Genomic DNA, 13,051 nt, shown 5'->3' on the forward strand with positions numbered 1-13,051 from the left:
CGGTGGCAGAATAGATATGATAGGCCTTCTTTTATGTTTTCATCTTCACAATGAATGATAGAAAACAGTGATGAGCGAGTATATCCGTTGCTCGGGTGATCTCCGAGTATTTGTTAGTGTTCGGAGATTTTGTTTTCATCGCGGCAGCTGAATGATTTACAGTTACTAGCCAGGCTGAGTACATGTGGGGGTTGCCTGGTTACTAGGGAATCCTCACATGTATTCAAGCTGTCTAGTAGCTGCCGCAATGAAAATTAAAGGGGTTGTCCACTACTTTCAATTAACCCCCCAATGTATCCCCCCGGGGCCCCTGATGAATTGTGTAAATACCTTCCGTTGCCATTTTCGCCTGTGAGCGGCGCTATGCTGGCGGCTGAGTCCGGGTCACGTGACCCCCAGGCTGCAGCCGCCGCTTATTTCCGCTGACGTCACATCAATTTCCAGACTCATCAAGAGTGACTGGGCTGTGGGCAGTGCTGGGGGCTGCAGGGCTCTGCTGGGGGTGGGCGGGGCTAGGCAGGGATATGAGGGCGCCGGGGGTCTGTGTGTCGGCGCCGGGTGTCTGCGTGCAGGCGCCGGGATGTGCGGGCGCCGGGTGTCTGCGTGCCGGCGCCGGGTGTCTGTGTGCCGGGATGTGTGTGTGTGTGTAGGCGGGGGGGTGGTCATTGGTGTGTGTGTCTCTGTGTGCAGGCATCGTACGATGGGACTACAAGTCCCATCGGGCTCTGCTTGCTACAGTGACAGTGAGTGACACATTAGCCAATGATGGGACAGTAGTAGTCCCATCATCCGGCTAATGTGTTGAATGTAAAAAAAACACATACACATATACAGACATGCACCATGCGACATGCAACATACGACATGCAACATGCGATGACATGCGACAACATGCGACATGCAACAACATGCGACGACATGCAACATGCAACAACATGCAACATGCGGCGACATGCAACATGCGATGACATGCAACATCATGCGACATGCGACGACATGCAAACATGCGATGACATGCAACATACGACGACATGCAACATGCGACGACATGCAACATGCAAAGACATGCAACATGCAAAGACATGTGACATGCAAGATGTGACGACATGCACCATACGGCATGCGACGGCATGCGGCAACATGCAACATGTGACATGCTGCGACATGCAACATGCGATGACATGCGACATGCGATGAAATGCAACTTGCGGCATGTAACATGCGATGACATGCACCAGGCAACATACTACATGCAACATGCGATGACATACAGCATGCGACATGCGATGACATGCACCATGCATCAACATGCAGCATGCGATGACATGCAGCATGTGACATGCAATGACATGCGATGACATGCGACATGCACCATGCGACATGCAATATGTGACGACATGCACCATGCGACATGCAACATACGACATGCGATGACATGCAACATGCAGCAACATGCGACAAGTGACATGCGATGACATGCGACTTGCGGTATGTGACATACGATGACATGCACCATGCAACATGCGACATATAACATGCCACATACAGTACATACATACAGTGCATACATATAGACATACAGTACTTATAACATAGAGTACATACCATCACTTGTCACTTTGTTCCCCGAAGCCAGTGTCACCTGTAAAAATTATTAAAGTAATAAACAAAATACTATACTCCCTGATCCGCAGAAATCCAATTAAAACAAGTGTCCCACGACGATCTCCCGTGGAGAGCAGGAGCATCAGCTGATGCGACCGCTCTCCAGGGGCTCCAGGAATACAATGATGGAAGGCATCCTTCCACAATGAATTCCTCACAATGTATTCCTACGCCCCTGTGAGAAAATAGTCCCTCGTCTCACTTTTGGCATTGCTGTATGAGAAATTTTCCCACACAGCAATTGCCATAAAGTGAGACTTTGAACTCTAGTAGTAGTAAGGCTACGTTCACATTTGCGTTGTGCGCCGCAGCGTCGGCGCCGCAGCGCACAACGCAAACAAAAACGCGGCAAAACGCACGCTAAAACGCTGCGTTTTGCGCCGCATGCGTCGTTTTTGCCCGCAAGTTGGACGCAAAAAAAATGCAACTTGAAGCGTTTCTTGCGTCCAACGCTTGCGGCCATGCGGCGCAAAACGCAGCACAACGCATGTCCATGCGCCCCCATGTTAAGTATAGGGGCGCATGACGCATGCGGCGCCGCTGCGGCGCCCGACGCTGCGGCGCTGACCGCAAATGTGAACGTAGCCTTACCTCTCAATGATGCACTGCAGGAGCCATTGTCTCCTGTCAGTGTGTCACTGAGGGTCCTATAGAGCAGTGACATCACCCGATCTCACTGTTCTATAGGGGAGATCGTCGTGGGACATTCGTTATTAATTGGACTACGGCGGAAAGTGAGTATACGGTTTATTATTTTACTTTTTTTGCAGGCGATCGAGTATGGTAAGTATGGTTAAATTAAGAATATTAAAATAATTTTTCTGGCTGTTTCTTTATTTTTTTAACTCTTTCACTACTATCGGATTAATAATGGATAGGCGTCTTATTGACCCCTCTCCATTATTAACCCGGCTTAATGTCACCTTACAATAGCAAGGTGACATTAACCCCTTATTACCCTATATCCCACCGCTACTCAGGAGTGGGAAGAGAGGGGCTAAGTGCCGGAATTGGCGCATCTCACAGATGCACCATTTCTGGGGTGGCTGCGGACTGGTATTTGTAGCCGGGGGGCAATATCCATGGCCCCTCTCTAGGCTATGAATATCAGCCCCCAGCTTCGTGGCTATAAAATATAGGGGGACCCCACGTCATTTTTTTTAGGGGTCCCCCTATTTTAATAGCCAGTAAAGGCTACACAGACAGCTGCAGGCTGATATTCATAGCCTAGAGAGGGGCCATGGGTATTACCCTCTTCCCAGGCTAAAAATATTGGCTCCCGGCCATCGGCTTTCCCCCTCTGGCGCAGAAAATTGCGCGGGAGCCCACACCATTTTTTTTTTTCATTTTTTTAACTGAAACATTGTTCATTAACCCCTTTCTGCCAGCTGGTGGAATAGTATGTCAGCTGGCAGTATCCCCCGCTTTGAGGTGGGCTTCGGCGGTGAGCCCACTTCAAAGCCGCAACATGTCAGCTGTTTTCAATACAACAAAAAAAATTTACATGATCGCTAAACGGCGTAGCGAGAAAAAAAAATCAAAAGCCAAAATTATGTTTTTTTGGTCGCCGCGACATTGCTTTAAAACGCAATAACGGGCGCTCAAAATAACGTATCTGCACAAAAGTGGTATCAATAAAAACGTCAGCTCGGCACGCAAAAAAATTAGCCCTCACCCGACCCGATATCTCTGAAAATATAGACGCTACGCGTATCTGAAAATGGCGCAATTATTTTATTTCTTTCTAGCAAAGTTTGGAATTTTTTTTCACCACTTAGATAAAAAAATAACCTAGACATATTTAGTGTCTATGAACTCGTAATGACCTGGAGAATCATAATGGCAGGTCAGTTTTATGCTGTGTGCACACGTTGCAGATTTGGGTGCAGAATTTTCTGCATAAAATCTGCATCTCCTTGCAGAAAACGCAGCTGCGTTTTTGATGGATTCTTTTCACTTTTTTCACGGTTTTGATGCCTTTTTTGTGCGGTTTTGATGCAGTTCTTGGTGAGGTTTTCGGTGCATTTTTTTTGCCTGGTTTTGATTCAGGCTTTATATGCTTTTTTTATGCAGTTTTTGGTGCGGTTTTGATGCAGTTTTTGGTGCGGTTTTGATGCAGTTTTTGGTGCGGTTTTGATGCAGTTCTTGGTGTGGTTTTGATGCAGTTTTTGGTGCAGTTTTCATGCGTTTTTGATGCAGTTTTTGCTGCGGTTTTGCTGCAGTTTTTGGTGCAGTTTTGATGCATTTTTGCTGCGGTTTTGCTGCAGTTTTTAGTGTGGTTTTCATGCAGTTGTGATGCGGCCTTTTCCGCAGCATGTGCACAGCAAGTCTGCGGCTCCCATAGACTTACATTGGTTGTGCACTACACTGCGGATTTGATGCAATTCTGTGCAGTAAAAAACCCTGCGGATCTGCAGTCAAATCCGCAACATGTGCACACAGCCTTAGCATTTAGTGAACCTAGCAAAAAAGCCAAGCAAAAAACAAGTGTGGGATTGCACTTTTTTTTGCAATTTCATCGCACTTTGACTTTTTTTCACATTTTCTGTTACACGACATGCTAAAACCAATGGTGTCATCCAAAAGTAGAACTTGTCCCGCAAAAGATAAGCCCTCACATGGCCATATTGATGGAAAAATTATGGCTCTGGAAAGAAGGGGAGCGATAAATGAAAAAAGCTCCAGGGGTGAAGGGGTTTAGAAACATGGATATGGACATATCTATGGAAATAGATATAGATATATGGATATGCTGTATGTATTCATCTATCTATCTATCTATCTATCTATCTATCTATATCTATCTATGTAATGTGTGTAATGGAATGTGGGTTGGACAAATGTAAAAGAGGAGGTTGGACAGAAATGACATCACAAATCTTTTTGAAGATAGAGGGGGGAGAGACGGAGTGGTTGGGGTGTGTTTTGGAGTGGGTGTGGTAGGTTCGTGCTTAGAAGCAGTGCAATGCATCATGGAACTTGTAGTATTGCTCTAGCACAATAACTCAGGAGAAAGGAAGTTGTCGATTAACCCCATGAGAGCTGGATCCAGCACTGAAGATGTGCTGCTACAGCATGATAAAAGGTAATATTGCTAAAATAAACACAGTGGATGTTTTCAGTGGCACATAATAGCAAGATTTATGAAAAAAAAAAATTATTGTAGTGGACAACTTCTTTAAATCCCCGAGCAGTCATAAATACTCGGAGGTCACCCGAGTGTGCTCGGAAAAACCGAGCAACGAGTACATTCGCTCATCACTAATAGAGAACACTGATCACTGATGGCCTTTTGCCATTCTGAGGACGCTATGGATACACTATGGAGTCACTAGTGGGTTTTGATGACACTTGTGAATTATTCATTAGTTGTATCACTCCTTTTCACATATTGTCATGCACAAAGCAAGTCATGTGTCATTATATAATATTTGTTGAAGTGATCTATGACACACAAAATGTTGGTATGATGATTGATTGTTGTGTTTGTCACTCTGTTTTCTGCTTCACAATGATGATGAAATTACTGATTGTTAGCACATGTATAAATCCTGGTCACTGCTGCTTCAGGCCTCCTTCACACCTCCAGGTTCCCAGTATGTGTGGTATCCGTTTTTTTCATGGATACCACATGTATGCATTATAACCTGTGTTTTTTCACAGACTGTGCAGAGACATGGTCGTCTTTTTCAGGCAGCACGGATGACAAGTGGCAATACAAGTCTATGTCTGTGAAACACACATACAGCACATGGATGGGTTCTGTGTGTCGTCCGTGTTTAACATTGTGAAGTATAGGAGAAGCTTTGAAATGTATTTATGAATAACGTTCACACCTTCAGTATTTGGTATTTTCTATCATTATTTGTAACCAAAAACCAGGAATGGGTGACAAATGCAGAAGTGGTGCACATGATTATACAGTATTAGGCTGGAGTCACACATGGCGTAAGACAATACGCCACGTATTATACGTCCGTACTACGCGTTCAATACGCCAAAATGTCTCCGTAAGCGACTTCCGTAGTTCCTGCGTTGCTTAGGTGTGGTCGCGTATTTTGCGCATGTGCTTGTGCGTGTGTAATCCGTATGTGATCCGTATGGCGTATTTATCACGCACCATCACAAAATGGACATTTAATGGTTTTCAGGCCTGCAAATCATTTAAACCATCATTAACCACACTATTTAAGCCCTCTACAACAGGTGGAGCCCTCCCATCTGCCCTATATGTTCTCTAGCATATTTTGGCTGTGGAGCTTGGAGATTACAAACATGTCTGGCCCTGTGTATTTAAGCACAACTCAGCGGGTGTTGCTTCACTGGGTGTTGTCTCGTCGCTTTGGCCAGCCATATCCGGTCAATGTGGATCCGCAAAGGAGGAGACGAAGATTGTGGGTACATCCTCTATTGACCCAACGCCAGAGTAAAGGCCATTTCCAGAGACTATATTCAGCTTTAAGGGCACATCCAGAGAAGTTTTACCAGTATACTCGCATGTCCATCCTGACTTTTGACATGTTGTTGGAGATCTTACGTCCTGGGCTCACCTTTCAGGACACCTGGATGAGAAAAGCCATCTCTGCTGAGGAGCGTCTGCTCCTAACCTTACGGTATGTATTCCACATTTTAAAATACTGGGTTTTTTTGGGGGATTCTTTCCAAATGTGTGGTGTCCTACTAGGTTTAATTAACTTCACTTTGACATGAAGCCACAAGCACATATCAAAGAATTTTTGCAATATTCTAGTCTCTTTATTTTGTCAAATGTAAATTTGTATACTGTAAATAATGTAATAGTAAATGAAATATACACTTTGGCTTATTCCTTTGTTTGTCGTCCTCATGTTTTGTTCTTTTCCCTTTTTGTTGTATTGCAGCTTCCTGTCGACAGGATTGTCCTATGCGGGTCTACACCTGGAGTTTCTGATTGGGCGGTCGACCATTTCAGGCATTGTTAGGACAACCTGTTCCCAAATCTGGCAGAAACTACATGAAGCTGTGTTGCCGGAGCCAAAACAGGACGATTGGCTTAAAATCGCCACAGGTTTCAGAAATAATTGTGACTTCCCTAATTGCATTGGAGCTGTGGATGGGAAACATATCAGGGTGCGTAAGCCGCCGAACTCTGGTTCCCAATTCTACAATTACAAGCAGTTTTTCTCTGTAGTTCTGTTAGCAGTTGCTGACAGTAACTACAGGTTTGTAATTGTAGACATTGGGGCCTATGGGCGAACTGGAGACTCTAGGGTCTTCAATTTGTCCATAATGGGTCGGCGGCTACGTGACAACCAGTTGAACCTCCCACCACCACAACAACTCCCAGGCTCCAATGCGGAAGCAGTGCCTTTTGTTTTTGTTGGAGATGAGGCCTTCCAACTGTCGAGGCACGTCATGACGCCTTACCCCAGGCGCAACCTTGACCACCGGCGGAGGGTGTTTAATTTGAGACTTGCCAGGGCACGGAGACTGGTTGAGTGCGCCTTTGGGATTCTTGTGGCCAAATGGCGTGTTCTTCAGTCTGCCATCCTGCTGAGTGAGGCTACAATCAATGAGGTGATCAAAGCCTGTGTCATTCTCCATAATTTCACAAGAATACATGATTGTTCCTCTCCAAATTTTGAAGATAACCTCATGAACAATGTTCCTAGGCCTACCCCATATGTCCCTCCTCCGCGTCATCCACTTTCTGGACTGAGAGTTCGTGATATCTTTACAAATTATTTTCTGACTCCTCAAGGTGCTACTCCCTGGCAAGACTATTCCTTTTTGCATGTGTAATTAATTAGCTCTATAAAGTATGTGTTAATCAAGTTTCCAACTGTGTGTGTTGTATTTTCTTATTTCACATATGTTTATCAGCATATCATGTGTGTGTGATGGAAGAATGAATCCAGCGCATACAGACGGTGATTGGTAGTAATAAAACGTTTTACTGAATAACTTTTTTTACTTTCTAGGTTCTGTTTTTTTCTGAACCTTTTTTTGGCCTTATAAAGGCCTATTTTTCTTTTTATCCCAAAATAGCGAAAACAACCACAATAAAACATGCTCTGTAGTGACAATACAAGCCTAAATATTGTATCCAAATCATATTAAAAAAAAAAAATAACAAAAGTTTAAAGTAACATTAAAAAAAAAAAATTACAAGTCCTGGTAGGTTGGGGCAGGAGAAGTAGCTTGCTCATTGTCTGCATCAGGTGGCATTTGTAGGGCCAATTGTCCAGCACCCTGTGCAGATGTTGTAGTGGCCTGAGGGACATTTGCCAAGCTATGATGCTGGGAACTTGGAAGAGTGGGGCGAGGATTTGGTAGATACCCCTGCTGGTGATAACCATATTGCCGGGAATCATAACCCAACCCAAAATGACCATATTGTCCATACCCAGGTTGGGACCAGCCTCCAGCACTGGGTGTGGACAAGTGGCCATATTGGGATGGTTGAAGATATCCCGCCATATGTTGCTGAGGTGGCCATTGTGTGTTTGATGGGGGTTGGGGCTGAGGTGTTGGCTGTCGTGGAGGGGGTGCTTCAGATCCTTGTTGAGCTGCCAGGCCTTGTAATCTCTGAGGCCGCAGAACATTTTCTGGTGACATCTGCCACTGTTCAATCATATGCATGAGATTGTATGGGTTATTTGGGGGGGTGCATGCGTCAACAAGGATCTGAAAACACCCTCTCACACGAAGCCTTAACTCACGCTCTAGGGACCTTAAGTAATGGGCCATGCTCCTGGTAAATCCCTCCTCCCCATCATCGTCTCTAACACGGGCCAAGTAGCTCAGGACCCCAGCATCCACGTTTTGGCGCCTTTGGAGCAATTCTCTTCTGCGACGTGCACGCTGTGGTCTGCCTGCAGCCTGTGGGGATGGAGCCAGGGCAACAGTTGGGCTGCTGCTATTTCCAGGGTCATCCTGGCTAGGTGGTGGTGCTGCTGATGAGGCTGCTGCAGAAGAGGCAAAATGTGGGTCCTCAGGGTGTGGGACGGAGGCAGATGGAGCTGCCTGACCAGATGAGGATCCAGGAGGGATGGAGCCAGAGGGAGCAGCAGATGGACCAGCCACCTCTTCAACTTCCCCAACTGGGTCAATGACAAGTTCCGAGTCAGACCCTGTCTCCCTGTCAGTGAGGTTAGACTGAGTTCTGAAAAAGAAAAAATGTTTTAGGTCCACAAATAATACAAAAACCAAAAAATACACAAAACATATTGTTACTTACGGCCTGAGGTCCATGCTGGGATTCAGAAAGTTGAGTCGGTCAAAATATATGTATTTTTTTTTTTTGGGAGGTGCCCCGGCTCCACTTCTCTCCCGCTGCTGCCTCTCCCTCCTGTACTGGTCACGGATACTCCGCCACCTTGTTGTAACATCACCCACTGAAACAACAAAAAATACACACATTCTTTAGGCCATTAATCAGTGAGCTCACAAAAGGTGGAACTGACTACAGAGATTTAAGTGTAGCATCCAAATAGGCCTTTGTGGAGAAGATTTAATCTTAAATATACCCAAAAAACACAATTAGCAAGCAAAGCCACAAGGACAGAGTCCACTAACCTCTATCACAGAAAGGACAAATAATGGGAAAGACTGTTAGTAAGTAAAAGGGACACCTATTCTAAACATTAATGAAATCCGTTTCTCATGTACAACACCATGTATCTACTGGTGGGCTTTCTAGTTCCTTCATGACTATTTACTAAATTCGTGAAGAGAAATTCAAAGTAGTAAGGGCCTGATAATTCACAAGAACATTACATTTCAAACATGGGTGTACTTACTTATCTGTCGCTGTGCCTGACGTGGCTGCTGGTCATAATGTGGGAAGAGGGCCACACACACGCTCCTCCATGCTGCCTCTTTTTGTGCCCTGTTGGCATAATTAGGGTCTCTTTGGTCCCAGAGGACAGGCCTCTCTTGGACCAAAATTATGAGCATGTCCGCGTTGACAATGTTTGCCATGCTGAATATCACTCCGTGGAGGCGTGCAGCAGACTTCCGGGTTCACTGTCTGGCTTTTTCAGCTAATTAGCATGTCTCACCTGCCTGATTGAGGCCTTTGGACATTTCAGGACATCTGCCAGTAAATCCGTATTTCGCGCAAGGCACACGCATGGTCCGTAAGCATTCCGTATTATACGCTCTCCCATAGACTTGCATTGGCGTATTTTTTGCGCGATATGCTGATAAACGCAGCATGCTGCGATTTTCTGCGCCCGTACAACTCCGTAAATTACGGATCCGTAATATACGCCTTATAGGACTAGACCCATTGAGAAGCATTGTGCCGTATGTAATGCGAGTTTTACGTACGTAGTTTTTGCGCTCTTACGTACGTAAAACACGCATGTGTGACCCCGGCCTTAGACTTTTTGATTGATTGTTCCACTCGTGGTTTTGGCTTACAAGTAATGTTGTAAAATACTGAACGTGTGAACTGATGGTAAAAATGGACACAGTGAAGGAAAACATTGATGACATCAGTGTAGTTTTTTACGTACATGATTAATACTGACATTTGAAGGAGGCTGGATGTGCTGCCTCAATCTTCATACCATGTGTTGTAACATCCTCGAAACAATCTCTGTTTTAAGCACTAGGGAGCACTAGAGATCACAGATCGTACAAGTCAGTGCTCTGTGTGCTTGTGAGAGACAATTATTACCCAGCAAAGCCTTGGCAACTACCCTGCTCTGGATTTATGTTAGCTATTGGAGAATAATCACAAAAAACTGGGCAAAGGAATTGATTTGAAGCTTAACTAAAATATACTGTATGCGCAGTAAGCCCCATTAGTGACCCAGACTTTCACCAACATGGTTAGACATGACTTTACTGATTAATATACTATGTGCAAGGGTTTTTGTCAAGTATATTGGGGTTTGGAGTCCAGATATGTATTACTCTTATTACTTTACTAATTACTAGAGAATTTATTATTGAAAAGGCTTGCTAGTGGAAAACTAAGTCACTAGTGGGTTTTCACGCCTGAATAGTATTTTTTCTTCATTTATGTAGCACTACTAGACAAAACAGGAAATTCTTCGTCGAGTATTCTAACGTATGGCCTTTGTATAATACAAACATTTATAGGTTTCTTAATTTCACTTTATGGAATATGATAGCTTTTCTTCAAAGGATTTCATGTCCATTTCAATTGAAAAGGTCAGTGCTGACGACATGTGGCATTATAAGGCCATGTCTTTATGTCATGACATGCTTGTAAAGCTCAGATCAGGGTTGCCAACTCAATCTTCACTTGTTACTGAAGATTCATTGTGATAGCTCATAAGAAAACATAAGTCAATATCCAATAAGCACTGATATATATTATCAATGTAATTATTTAAAAAAAAATTAAAGGTGGCCATATGCAATACATGAATGTCAGATAAGTAATGTGTATGAGATTGTGTAAGTGAAAAATCTGCTCTGGATAAGTGGTCTTCTCTAGTATGTGGTCTATCAGAGTGATTTTATTGTACTTTGGCACTGTAAAAAGTTAGAAGAAATGGAGAATCCAGCTCAACGAGGTAGTGAAAAAACCTTTTCTTTATTCATTAGTAGATGTGCTCAATAGAGGATAAAACATCAGCATAGACAGTGAATAAAATGCGATATCGACGCGTTTCTGGTGACCAAGCACCCTTAATCATCTCTACGCAGAGCCCGGAGCAAGAGCAGGACAGAACCACAGAATGCAGAGCGAGAACAGGACGGAACCGCAGAGCGCGGAGTGAGAGCAGAATGGAACCACAGAGCATGGAGCAAAAGCAAGATGGAACCACAATTGAGCAGAGCCAGGTGCAGAGCAGAGCCGAGAGCAGAACGGAGCCGCAAGAAGCAGAACCAAAAGCAGAGCAAAGCTGCAGGGTGCGGTGAGCAGAGCAGAACAATGCCGCAGGGTGCGGGGAGCAGAGCAGAAGTAAACACAGAAAGCTGAGCACAAGGTTAGGCTGGTTTCACACTTGCGTTTTGATCTGCAGCGTTTTTTAAAAAAAACACATGTGGTGAAAAAACGCATGTAAACGCGGCAAAACGCCGCATTTTTTAGACGCATGCGTTTTTGCATGCAGAAAAAAACGCTGCGTTTTGCGGCGTTTACATGCGTTTTTTCCTGCATTCGCGTTTTTTAAACGCATGCTGAGAAGTGTGTGACAGCTGCCAATCATCAAAATCAACTAGAAAACCCACTATAAACAGAAATAGCTAGGGTTAGGATCCCTAGTAACCCTAGGGATCCTAACCCTAACCCTAGGGATCCTAACCCTAGGGACCCTAACCCTAGGGATCCTAACCCTAACCCTAAGGGTTAGGATCCTAACCCTTAGGGTAGGGTTAGGATCCCTAGGGTTAGGGTTAGGGTTAGGATCCCTAGGGTTACTAGGGATCCTAACCTTAGGGTTAGGGTTAGGATCCCTAGGGTTAGGGTTAGGGTTTTCTTGTTTTTTCTTGTGTTTAGGGTTAGGGTTAGAGTTAGTGTTAGGGTTTTCTTGTTTTTTCTTGTGTTTAGGGTTAGGGTTAGGGTTTTCTTGTTTTTTCTCGTGTTTTCTTGTGTTTTTCTATAAAAACGTATGCGTTTTTAACGCAAGCAAACGCATGTGCTTAAAAACGCATGCGTTTACATAGACAGCAATGCATTTTTTTGCCGCGAATAAACGCATGCATTTTTTGCGGCAAAAAAACGCCGCTAGAAATTACTACAGGTTGCATTTCTGCAACTGAACGCACGCATCACAAAACGCATGCATTGCCGAAAACGCGTCAAAATGCATGCTAAAAAAACGCATGCGTTTTTAATGATAAGTATAGGAAAAAAAACGCATGCATTTTTTAGCGCTAAAACGCTGCGGATCAAAATTTAAGTGTGAAACCAGCCTTACAAGTAGGCACAGGTATAGGACTAAATTCATATAAACCCAAAAGAATATTCACCAGATAAATCAATTATTTTATTAACCCCTTCATGACCTTGGGATTTTCCATTTTTCCGTGTTCGTTTTTCGCTCCCCTCCTCCAGAGCCATAACTTTTTTATTTCTCCGTCCATATGGCCATGTGAGGGCTTATTTTTTGAGGGACGAGTTGTACTTTTGAACGAAATCTTTGATGTTAGCATGTCGTGTACTAGAAAACGGGAAAAAAATTCCAAGTGCGGTGAAATTGCAAAAAAAGTGCAATCTCACACTTGTTTTTTTGTTTGGCTTTTTTGATAGGTTCACTAAATGCTAAAACTGACCTGCCATTATGATTCTCCAGGTCAGTACGAGTTCATAGACACCTAACATGACTAGGTTCTTTTTTATCTAAGTGGTGAAAAAAAATTCCAAACTTTGCTAAAAAAAAGAAAAAAAAATTTGCGCTATTTTCCGATATTCGTGTCTCCA

This window comes from Ranitomeya variabilis, chromosome 1 (genome assembly GCF_051348905.1).
Source record: "Ranitomeya variabilis isolate aRanVar5 chromosome 1, aRanVar5.hap1, whole genome shotgun sequence".
Lineage (NCBI taxonomy): Eukaryota > Metazoa > Chordata > Amphibia > Anura > Dendrobatidae > Ranitomeya > Ranitomeya variabilis.